At 43.7% G+C, this 10,800-nt stretch overlaps 2 non-coding genes across 2 annotated transcripts; one reads left to right on the top strand and one right to left on the bottom strand.

The window, feature by feature from the left end:
- Positions 1–10,193: 10,193 nt before the first annotated feature.
- Positions 10,194–10,268, bottom strand: Trnas-cga (transfer RNA serine (anticodon CGA)). The gene has a single exon. It is a non-coding gene; the product is annotated as a tRNA-Ser (tRNA).
- A 100-nt stretch (positions 10,269–10,368) lies between these two features.
- Trnas-cga (transfer RNA serine (anticodon CGA)) lies at positions 10,369–10,443 on the top strand. The gene has a single exon. It is a non-coding gene; the product is annotated as a tRNA-Ser (tRNA).
- Positions 10,444–10,800: the final 357 nt, after the last annotated feature.

Here is a 10,800-nt window from a genome sequence, read left to right as displayed (position 1 = left end):
TGACGAAGCCTTTCTCTCATTTGCCGAGAGACAATTAGAATAGCCTTCAGCTAAGTTAATGGCTACGACCTAGCAAGGCGCCATTTGTACCATTGCATGTATCTCAAGATAGTCTCACTTGTATCATGAAGAATGCTGTATACCAAGGACGATATAAAAGTTAAGTGTTCTAGTAGCTACGTTCTTTTCTTTATCACATTCATCACGTATCCTGTTCCAGACTTCGCGCCAGTTGGCGTGTACGTGTGCCCTTTCGGCTACCCGTCTCTGTGGACTGGCTGCCTTGTCAGTCCACTACAGTATATATTTATTAGTTTCAGAAATACAGACGTGCTAAATTGGATGATTCTTTTTGACACACCCTCTTTACTGCTCTCTTTACAGATGTTATCTCGCTTACGAAGGAATTCAATTGTGTAAGTTTATTTCTATCAAAATCCAAAAAGTATTGCACAAACCTTACCTAAATCACGTACATAGGAGCTATTCATCACACACACACAATCTGAGAAACATATGCACTCAAATGCAGTTGGAATGCTTGAGATGGAGAGAGAGGCCTCATGCCACAGCGAAGGAGGGGTCCAGTATGTCAGTGGTGTGATGTTTGGAAACATGCCCATCTTGCTACTAAGACACGACACATGTCAACTCTAGCAGTTTTATGCGAAGGTCTGTATCTCTCTCTCTCTCTCCCTCTCTCACACACACACACACACGCGCGCGCGCGCGTTACAGAAGGAACTGGGATGATCAAATTACAAACAAAGACACTCTAGATATAAAATTTATTATATATAAATATTACACTTCAAAGAAAGTTCGACACATACTTGGTTGAAGTACAGATTTTCACACACTGTTGAGTGTAGCCTATTACATGTACTCTAGCTATGGCATTGGATATTCAGAATTTAAATTGTGCTACGTTTTTACAAATCACATACAATGTTTTTACGTTCTTCGCAGATTCACACAATAAAATTAGTCGTCGTCAAGTTTTGCACATACAGAACGATCAGTTACAAATTACATTAACAATTTTACATTTTCACATTCTGAGCAATTAATAAGGTCATTTCTCGATCAGGAACGTCTCTGGACAAACAATGTAGACGATGATGAATAATTTAAAGTAAATCCATGTTGCATTTCTCTGCTGTCATGAAATGTGAAGAAATCATTCACAAAATATATTGCAGTAATGCACAAAAGGATTAACTCCAGTATACATTACACATTGATCGACCTGCTTAATTTTTTGACGTTGCACACAAGGTCTTCATCATACTTAAAATTGGGTAAACTCAAGACAGTGAAAATATATTTTTTCCTGAAGGTAAAGTGTAATCTGTTCAATCATTAGACAGTGTTTCTGTATGAGTATGTGAATTTATATCAGTTACAAATCACATTTAATGTTTTTACGTTTTCACACTTTTACATGTTGAATGTACTTACCAGTACTGAAAATGCTACACACCAGTTGTCAAATGTGTAATATTTTCAACACAACACGTTTTGGTTATGGAACTACATAATGCCAATGCCTGTGCTGTAAAAGAAGCAAATAAATCTATACATTGCAATACTACACATACTGACAAGCATAAAACAACATGTTAAATGAGATGACAGAAGTATCCAAGATGTACTTCCAGCCCAACTGGTGTCTAATTTTCTCAGTACTGATTCATGAGTTAGTTGTACAGTGGCTTCACAAAAATGCAACTCAGAATCAGAAACACATACAACAAATGCGTGAACTGCGTAAAAAAAAAATCAGAATGAAGGGACAGTATAAGAAATGAAATAATACTTCAGATCAATCCACTAAAAGGAAGTAAGATGAAACAGGTTGGCCACGTTAAAAGAATGAGAAAGAGGCATTGTGAACGACCAGTGTAAGCAATACCTTCCTTCGAATGGCAGCCCCGCTTTTATAACCAAACTTGATGCTGAATCAACAAACCCTCTTGCACGGATGTTAGTATGACCGGCAGAACATTTGACACAACATATGAAGAACAGGCCTTGGCATGCAAATCCAGTGCAAAACCTTTAACATTTGCAAACCACATTGGACTCGTGTACCACAGGTGAAATACTACAGAGAAATGATATGATCATAAAAACCGGTAAAGACAGACACCTCCTGCCTTTTCAAGAAAACTTCCACATACACCAAGCATTACCACACGATAAACATATGGATTGGAGAGCGAACACTATACAAAAAACTGAAAAATTACACTTTAAGATAAACGAACCTTCACGCTACTGTTTCAACTATGTGTTCTTGGTGAAGCATTGTACAATTTATTAGCTAAAGGAAAAGTTTACTGTCTTGTTTCACAAACTTTATTACAGTTGTACGACCTAGGTTTTGGATTATAAGCCCATTTTCGAGTGCACATGATCCAGGAGATAGCAACCAAACAAGAAAAATACAAAAGCTTCTTAATCAGTCAGTTCTAGACTTAAATTATAAAAGTCATCTGAGCTGTCAATTTTGATACAGTTGCATTTGTATACCAGAACATTCATTGGGAAAGGATTTACAATAACTATCAATAAACATCTACTGGACTAGATCTATGTGGACAGGAACAGGACTTTGTATCATTATTTACCAATGAAGACACCAAGGTCCTTCGTCTATGTAAATATTAAAATGTGGCCTAAAAGGAGGTGAATAATTGAACCCGGTTTGCTCATTGTACGGTAAATGGGGTGTACACACAGATTTTTTCATATTTAAAAGAGAACTTCTAATATTTCTATTTAAATGAACCTTGGACCCTTTCGCTCTATGTGTATGACTTTTGCATTTATGAATAATCTGTGGTTTTGGTATAAGCTATGTTCAGCGAAGGATAGCTCTGCTTCTTCAGTCTACAGCTTCTTCCTCCCCCCCCCCCCCCACTCTCTCTCCCGACGATGTTCTCCCCACCCCCATTTCATTTCATTTCCTTCTCCTCGACCCCCTTCCTCCGTCTCATTACCAACTCATTTTCCATCCCCCCACCTTGGATTCACTGTTCATCATCTTTGCTCTTCCTGTTCCCCCTGTGCCCTCACCTCTGTATTGAATATTTCGATCTTTAACTACGTTATTGTTCCTGCAGTTTTTGACACATTAAACAAATACAATGAAACATAATTAAACACCATAACACACACGATGACCCTCAGAGGAAGAGAAAATTTTTCGAGCGTAGGAAACACTAGTAATTAAGTTGGTAACACTACTCACATGAAACACACAAAGTCATCCACAATGAATTTTCACCCTACAAGGGAGTGTGTCCTGATTTGAAGTTTCTTCACAGATTAAAACTGTGTGCCAGATCGGGACTCGAACCTGAGACATTTGAATCTCGCTGGAATGTCCTCGCAACTGCGCTGTCCAAGCACGGCTCACGAAATGTTCACACAGCTTTACTTCCTCCAGTTCCCCATCTCCTATCTTCCAAACCTTCCTGCGAAAGCCACAGGTCCTCGCCCGGACACGTTTAACGGGAAAAATGAAAACAAACAGGAATGGTGCTATATTGCGTTTCACTGCAAAAAATCCGTAATTATGCAAAGCAATGTGGTATTAGGTGGAAAGCAACAGTGCCAAACGTACCAGTACGTCAAATATATGCACGCAGATGGCGTTTCCCTATATGAGCGAAAATCTGACAGAAATACCGTAAGTAAAATCAACATCTTTCGTAATGACCAGTCTTTCGATCTAGAAAGTAAGCTAAACTGTAAACATCTCTCACTAATGACGCTTTATTTCAATAAAACGAAAGGCTTTTGGTGACAAAAATAAGCACTTTCTTGTATTTGCAAAGAAGGATTCAGAATACTTTCAACACTCGTAAAGTACGAGACGCTACAGACAATCTGGTCACAAAAATGAAGAATTTATCCGTTTGTTGAATATTCAGTATCGTTACAGAGGTCTCCTCTCGTTTGGCAGTAACTCCCGGAGAGCCGAAACGAGGACTAGCGTGGAATATTTTTGCCAAAGGAAATATCATCATTCTAATTTTTAGCTGCGTGTCACATTTCCTGTGAGACACATTATGTGTCTTTGATGCAGTGGATTCACCTGCCTCCTGCATCCTCGAGCCGTTGATCACTGCTGATTCCGGTTTTACGGGCAGTTTCCCTTCCGAAGAGCAGGTGGATGCCCTGAACATCTACCTACCATTGCACGCTCTTTTGACAAGGACGTTGGCAGGATGAGCGTACTTCCTTGTACCGTAAGTTTTCGCCGCCATGGCTGATGCAGTGACCGTGATCTAACGCTAGCCAAAAGACTTATCTGAAATGTGATCGAAGATGTTACGCCTAGATCACGACGACCGTGATTTAGACGGACAGAAACCAATAAAAAACAAAGTTAGTGCAAAATAATAAGAAAGAAAATCTTATAAAGGCTAAACATTTCCCAAAGTGGTTGGCAGGAAACCTAAGTCAGCGTACACATCTCAGATTATGCAGTGGACAATATCAGTCTGTTAAAAATTTAGAGGTGCGTTTGTGTATCTTCTTTCGCTGCTGCTCTTCCTCCTCGAGGTATAAATAAAATCTAGTATAGTAGGATGTTGAACTTTGAGTATCTGATGTCATTGGCTACTTCGTACCATTTTGCTTTCAAGCGAGTTGATAACACTGGATCATGTATATTACATGTAAGTCACGTTCCTGTCCCGATTTTAACAAGCACGTTCAAATTTGAAAATACCTTTCTAAAAGCGTCATCGATATTATAAATCCTGTCATACTGTCCATACTCTTCATACGAAAGAGTGCAACGATGTCTTATGCGAAATTCAGGACGTCATCGGTTAGCAAATCATACGAGTTGCGTTGAATAAGTAATGCAACACTTTTTTTTTCTCTCGGCCAGTTTCGGTTGAAAGAAATATGGGATTGGTTGTAGGACATCGTGGAACGTTCGCGCGTCATCCACTGTAGTTTCATGAAGTTCTGACTGGTGGCGGCGTTATTTACAGCTTTCAAAATATCGTCAATAACGGAGTTACGTTCCAATCAGAGAGTTGTCACTGAGTTTCTTTTAGCGGAAAGCCAGAGCATCACACGTATTCATAGGCGCTTGAAGAATATCTACGGAGACCTGGCAGCGAACAAAAGCACAGTAAGTCATTGGGCGAGACGTCTGTCATTACGGCAACAAGACCGCGCAAACCTGCCAAATGTCCAGCGTACCGGCCGGCCGCACAAAGCTGCAGCTGTGACTCCCGCAGTGTATTCGCCACAACGGAAATGGAAACGAACTTCTCCATCTCTATGACACTGCGAGGCCTCACAGAAGTCTGCACACCCGAGAGCAGTTCATCAAACTTCACTGGACTGTTCTTCCTCATCCACCCTGATCTCGCACCTTCTGGCTTCCATCTGGTTGGCTCAAAGAAGGATGCATCCCGAGGCAAGCAGTAGGTGCACGATGAGGAGGTGAGGAGCTAACTGATGCAGCAAAACGTTGACTCCGACGTCGACCAGTAGAGTGGTACCATGAGGGCATACAGGACCTAACAGTAGGATGGCGTGCGGCCGTCGCATTCAACGGAGATTATGTTGTAAAATACGGTTTTGTAGCGAAAAAAGTGAGGAGTAATATGATGTATTGGAATCCTGAATAAAATGATATGCTTTCAAAAAAAAATTGTTTTGTTACTTTTTAAACGCCCCTCGTGCAAGAGTATAAGTTTCTTCCCTAACAGGTGTCAGTACTGTAGATAAAACCCATCTGGCTAGCCGATCGGTCTAACGCACTGCTTTCCGGAGCGGGAAGGAGCGCCTGGTCCTCGGCACAACTTGTGTCGAGGTCTGGTGAGCCGACCAGTCTGTGGATAGTTTTTAGGTGGTTTTCCGTCTGCCTCGGTGAATGCAGGCTGGTTGCTCTTATTCCGCCTGAGCTACACTATGTCGGCGATTGCTGCACAAACAAGTTTTCCACGTACGTGTACACCACCATTACTCTACCACGCAAACATAGCGGTTACACCCGTCTGGTGTGAGACGTGTCCTGGGGGGTCTTCCGGGGGCCGAACCGCACAATAACCCTGGGTTCGGTGTGGGGCGGCGGAGGGATGAAGTGGACTGCGGTAGTCGTCGTCGGTTTGTGGACCACTGCGTCTGCGGCGGGGACGGTACCTCTCCGTCGTTTCTAGGTCCCCGGTTAACATACAACATACAACTGCAGATAAAACTCTCATAGATTCCTGTTGATTTCTTTCTTAGAACGTATGAGGCTACCGTTTGATGTACTCACCCACCATCAGTGTGACATTTCCCTCCACGCTGACTTTTCTCGGAATTTTCCCCCTATTCGGCCACATAGTACCCAAAACGATGTTGATATTGCTTTATATTGCAGTGTTATATTGCAACACGAGATTTCGCATGGAAGATTCGTAAGTCCACTAATTTCCCGTTACGTCTTGATTGTTGTCTGTTAACTACTGGCACTCCCTCAGTAGTTTCCTAATAGTATGAGACGCACAGGAGTCCTGTGTTGTATGGGGTTCGGCCACTAACCTAGTTCCCGCGAATACACTGACGTATTATAGCGGTAATGTTTACTTTTAGCTACATAATTTTGAGGGTATTGCCTAGAAATTGTGCCAGATTGCAAATACGTCCTCTCACTGTTGTGAAATAAAATTACAATGGTGACTTTTGCCAATAAGGTTTATACTGAATTATAAATTTTTAAAATACTGGCTTGTTCTATCTACCAAACTACTCTTGTTTGTACCTTTCCCCCTGCCCACATCTCGTGGTCGTGCGGTAGCGTTCTCGCTTCCCACGCCCGGGTTCCCGGGTTCGATTCCCGGCGGGGTCAGGGATTTTCTCCGCCTCGTGATGGCTGGGTGTTGCGTGCTGTCCTTAGGTTAGTTAGGTTTAAGTAGTTCTAAGTTCTAGGGGACTTATGACCACAGCAGTTGAGTCCCATAGTGCTCAGAGCCATTTGTACCTTTCCCAACTGTCTGGTTGTTTCCTACAAATTTCAGTTGCCGATACTCGCGTCCTCGATAAATCGGTTGCGGATTGATTAATATGGATATAGCACGTGCTGTGGTCGGATAAACTTAGAGACCAGAATCCACAGTCGACCACAATTGGCATAATGTGCTTGTGGATGTAGACTCTGTCCAGTCGCCTTGCTGTTTAATTTAAATGCGTAGGTGCATGCTGTAATGTTAAATTTTGTAGCTCTCCCAACATTAGCTCATTTCTGGAATCCAGATTTAGGCGTTAATGTTCTCTGCGCAGAATATATTTAAAATTGCCTATTGAGACAATATGTGAGTGCAGGTTACTAAAAAGTCATAAAATCTCGCTTCTAAAAAAAATTCAATTTCCAATTCACCTCTTTGAACAGGACAGTGTGCGGAAGCTGATAAAAAGCAAATGTGGGTAGCTGCGCTGCCATTTCTCTACCGATTTGCGCTATATCTCGTAGTTCAGACGCAATGCCTTCTTTATGGAAAACTGCATAGCCCGGATTGATTGCGGTGTTGATTACTTCTTCATAACCGTGAAAATGTGGAATGTGTTGTTAATGACCTCGATCATACCAATGTACTGGCTAAGGATCTTGGTTTCTAGAGCGATTCGTTTGATTTCGAGGTTGGTTACCTTACACCATAAAGCGCCAAAGAAACTGGTACAGGCATGCGTATTCAAATACAGAGATATGTGAACCGGCAGAATACGGGGCTGCGGTCGCCAACGCCTATATACGACACCAAGTGTCTGGTACAGTTGCAAGATTGGTTACTGCTGCTACAACGACGGGTTATCAAGATTTAAGTGGGATTGAACGTGCTGTTACAATCGGTGCACGAGAGATGGGACACAGCATTTCCAAGGTAGTGATGAAATGGGGATTTTCCCGTACGACCATTTCACGAGTGTACCCTAAATATGAGGAATTCGGTAAAACATCAAATCTCCCACATCGCTGCGGCCGGAAAAAGATCCTACAAGAACGGGACCTATGACGACTGAAGAGAATCATTCACCGTGACAGAAGTGTAACCCTTCCGCAAATTGCTACAGATTTCAGTGCTGGGCCTGAACAAGTGTCAGCGTGCGGACCATTCAAAGAAACATCATAGACATGGGCTTTCGGGACAGAAGGCCCACTCGTGTACCCTTGATGACTGCAAAACATAAAGCTTTACGCCTCACCTCGGCCCGTTGTCACCGACATTGGACTGTTGACTGGAAGCATGTTCCCTGGTCGGACATGTCTCTTTTCAAATTGTATCGAGTGGATGTACGTATACGAGTATGTAGAAAATCTCATGAATCCATGGACCCTGCATGTCAGCAGGGGACTCTTCAAGTTCATGAAGGCTCTGTAACGGTGTGGACCGTGTGCAGTTGGAGTGATTTGAGATCCCTGATACGTCTAGATACGACTCTGACGTGTGACACGTACGTAAGCATCCTGTCTGATCACTTGCACCCACTCATGTCCATTGTGCATTCCGACAGACTTGGGCAATTCCAGCAGGACAATGCTACACCCCACAAGTCCAGAATTGCTACATAGTGGCTCCAGGTACATGCTTCTGTGCTTAAACACTTCCGTTGGCTACCAAACTCCTCAGAAACGAGCATTATTGAGCATGTCTGGGATACCTTGCAACGTGCTGTTCAGAAGAGCTCTCCACCCGCTATTACTTTTACGGATTTACGGACATCCCTGCAGAATTCATGGTGGCCATTCCTTCCAGCACTACTTCTGACAATAGTCGAGTCCATACCACGTCGAGCTGCGGCACTTTTACTTTCTCGTGGGGCCCTTAGAAGTTATTATGCAGGTGTACCAATCTGTTTGGCCCTTCAGTGTACGTTTCTGTTGTAAGTTTTCTCATGCCGGTCTTTTCAGACGGTAATAAGTTTTTGTCACAATCCGGAAATTAGCTATTTCAAAACATGAGAAGTGTTGACTATCCGGGCTGTTGTTCAGTCGGACCTCGGCAAGCTTGCTGTTTCCGTTTTGCTGTCCTTCCTGCACGATCTTCTAGTTCCAGGTATTTTCCCTTTCTTTCTCGTCCTGTTCACTCTGATTACGAATTGCATGCTTAGGCCTGCTCTGTTCTGATTTTAAATTTTCGCCTCGTCGCTTGGTACCTCTAAAGATTCAGCGGAGATTTTAGTGGTGTCACTGGATGTTTATCATGCGTAATTCTAGACGTGTCCCAGAACGTCTCTTCGACGGAGTTTCTGTGAGAGCGAATTTTCGCTGATATATGTTTCCTTCTCTGTAATCTACAATGGCCGGCCGCTGTGGCCGAGTGGTTCTAGGCGCTTCAGACCGAAGCCGCGCTGCTGCTACGGTCGCAGGTTCGAATCCTGCCTCGGGCATGGGTGTGTGTGATGTCCTTAGATTAGTTAGGTTTAAGTAGTTCTAAGTCTAGGGGACTGATGACCTCAGATATTAAGTCTCATAGTGCTTAGGGCCATTTGAACCATTTTTGAGCTACAATGGAAGTGATTACGCTCTCTCTGTTTGTCTTCCGTGCACTATATCACTTCAAGGCCAGGGCAGTTATAATTAAACTTTCGCTTATAGGAATGATGTTCACACTGTGCGCTGGAGAATTTGGGTCGTTAGGAGATTTTAGTGTCATGACTTGCCTTTAGGCGTCGGTACTGATACTTCGACGTAGAGTAGAAGCTCGAGCATCAGTTTGCATTACAGTTGTTGAGAGTCAACATAGGTCTGCGCAAGGTGAGCAGGGCTTTACTCGCAAAGCTGTTTTACCAAAACAACAGCAATAGTGCTGAATGAGATTTTCACTCTGCAGCGGAGTGTGCGCTGATATGAAACTTCCTGGCAGATTAAAACTGTGTGCCCGACCGAGACTCGAACTCGGGACCTTTGCCTTTCGCGGGCAAGTGCTCTACCAACTGAGCTACCGAAGCACGACTCACGCCCGGTACTCACAGCTTTACTTCTGCCAGTACCTCGTCTCCTACCTTCCAAACTTTACAGAAGCTCTCCTGCGAACCTTGCAGAACTAGCACTCCTGAAAGAAAGGATATTGCGGAGACATGGCTTAGCCACAGCCTGGGGGATGTTTCCAGAATGAGATTTTCACTCTGCAGCGGAGTGTGCGCTGATATGAAACTTCCTGGCAGATTAAAACTGTGTGCCCGACCGAGACTCGAACTCGGGACCTTTGCCTTTCGCGGGCAACTGCTCTACCAACTGAGCTACCGAAGCACGACTCACGCCCGGTACTCACAGCTTTACTTCTGCCAGTACCTCGTCTCCTACCTTCCAAACTTTACAGAAGCTCTCCTGTGAGTACCGGGCGTGAGTCGTGCTTCGGTAGCTCAGTTGGTAGAGCAGTTGCCCGCGAAAGGCAAAGGTCCCGAGTTCGAGTCTCGGTCGGGCACACAGTTTTAATCTGCCAGGAAGTTTCATATCAGCGCACACTCCGCTGCAGAGTGAAAATCTCATTCTGGAAACATCCCCCAGGCTGTGGCTAAGCCATGTCTCCGCAATATCCTTTCTTTCAGGAGTGCTAGTTCTGCAAGGTTCGCAGGAGAGCTTCTGTAAAGTTTGGAAGGTAGGAGACGAGGTACTGGCAGAAGTAAAGCTGTGAGTACCGGGCGTGAGTCGTGCTTCGGTAGCTCAGTTGGTAGAGCACTTGCCCGCGAAAGGCAAAGGTCCCGAGTTCGAGTCTCGGTCGGGCACACAGTTTTAATCTGCCAGGAAGTTTCAGCAATAGTGCTGCTGCTCTTCGACAGTGT

Source organism: Schistocerca nitens, chromosome 2, assembly GCF_023898315.1.
Source record: "Schistocerca nitens isolate TAMUIC-IGC-003100 chromosome 2, iqSchNite1.1, whole genome shotgun sequence".
Lineage (NCBI taxonomy): Eukaryota > Metazoa > Arthropoda > Insecta > Orthoptera > Acrididae > Schistocerca > Schistocerca nitens.
Note: the sequence above shows the minus strand (reverse complement) of the source record. Positions and strands in the feature narration are given on the sequence as shown.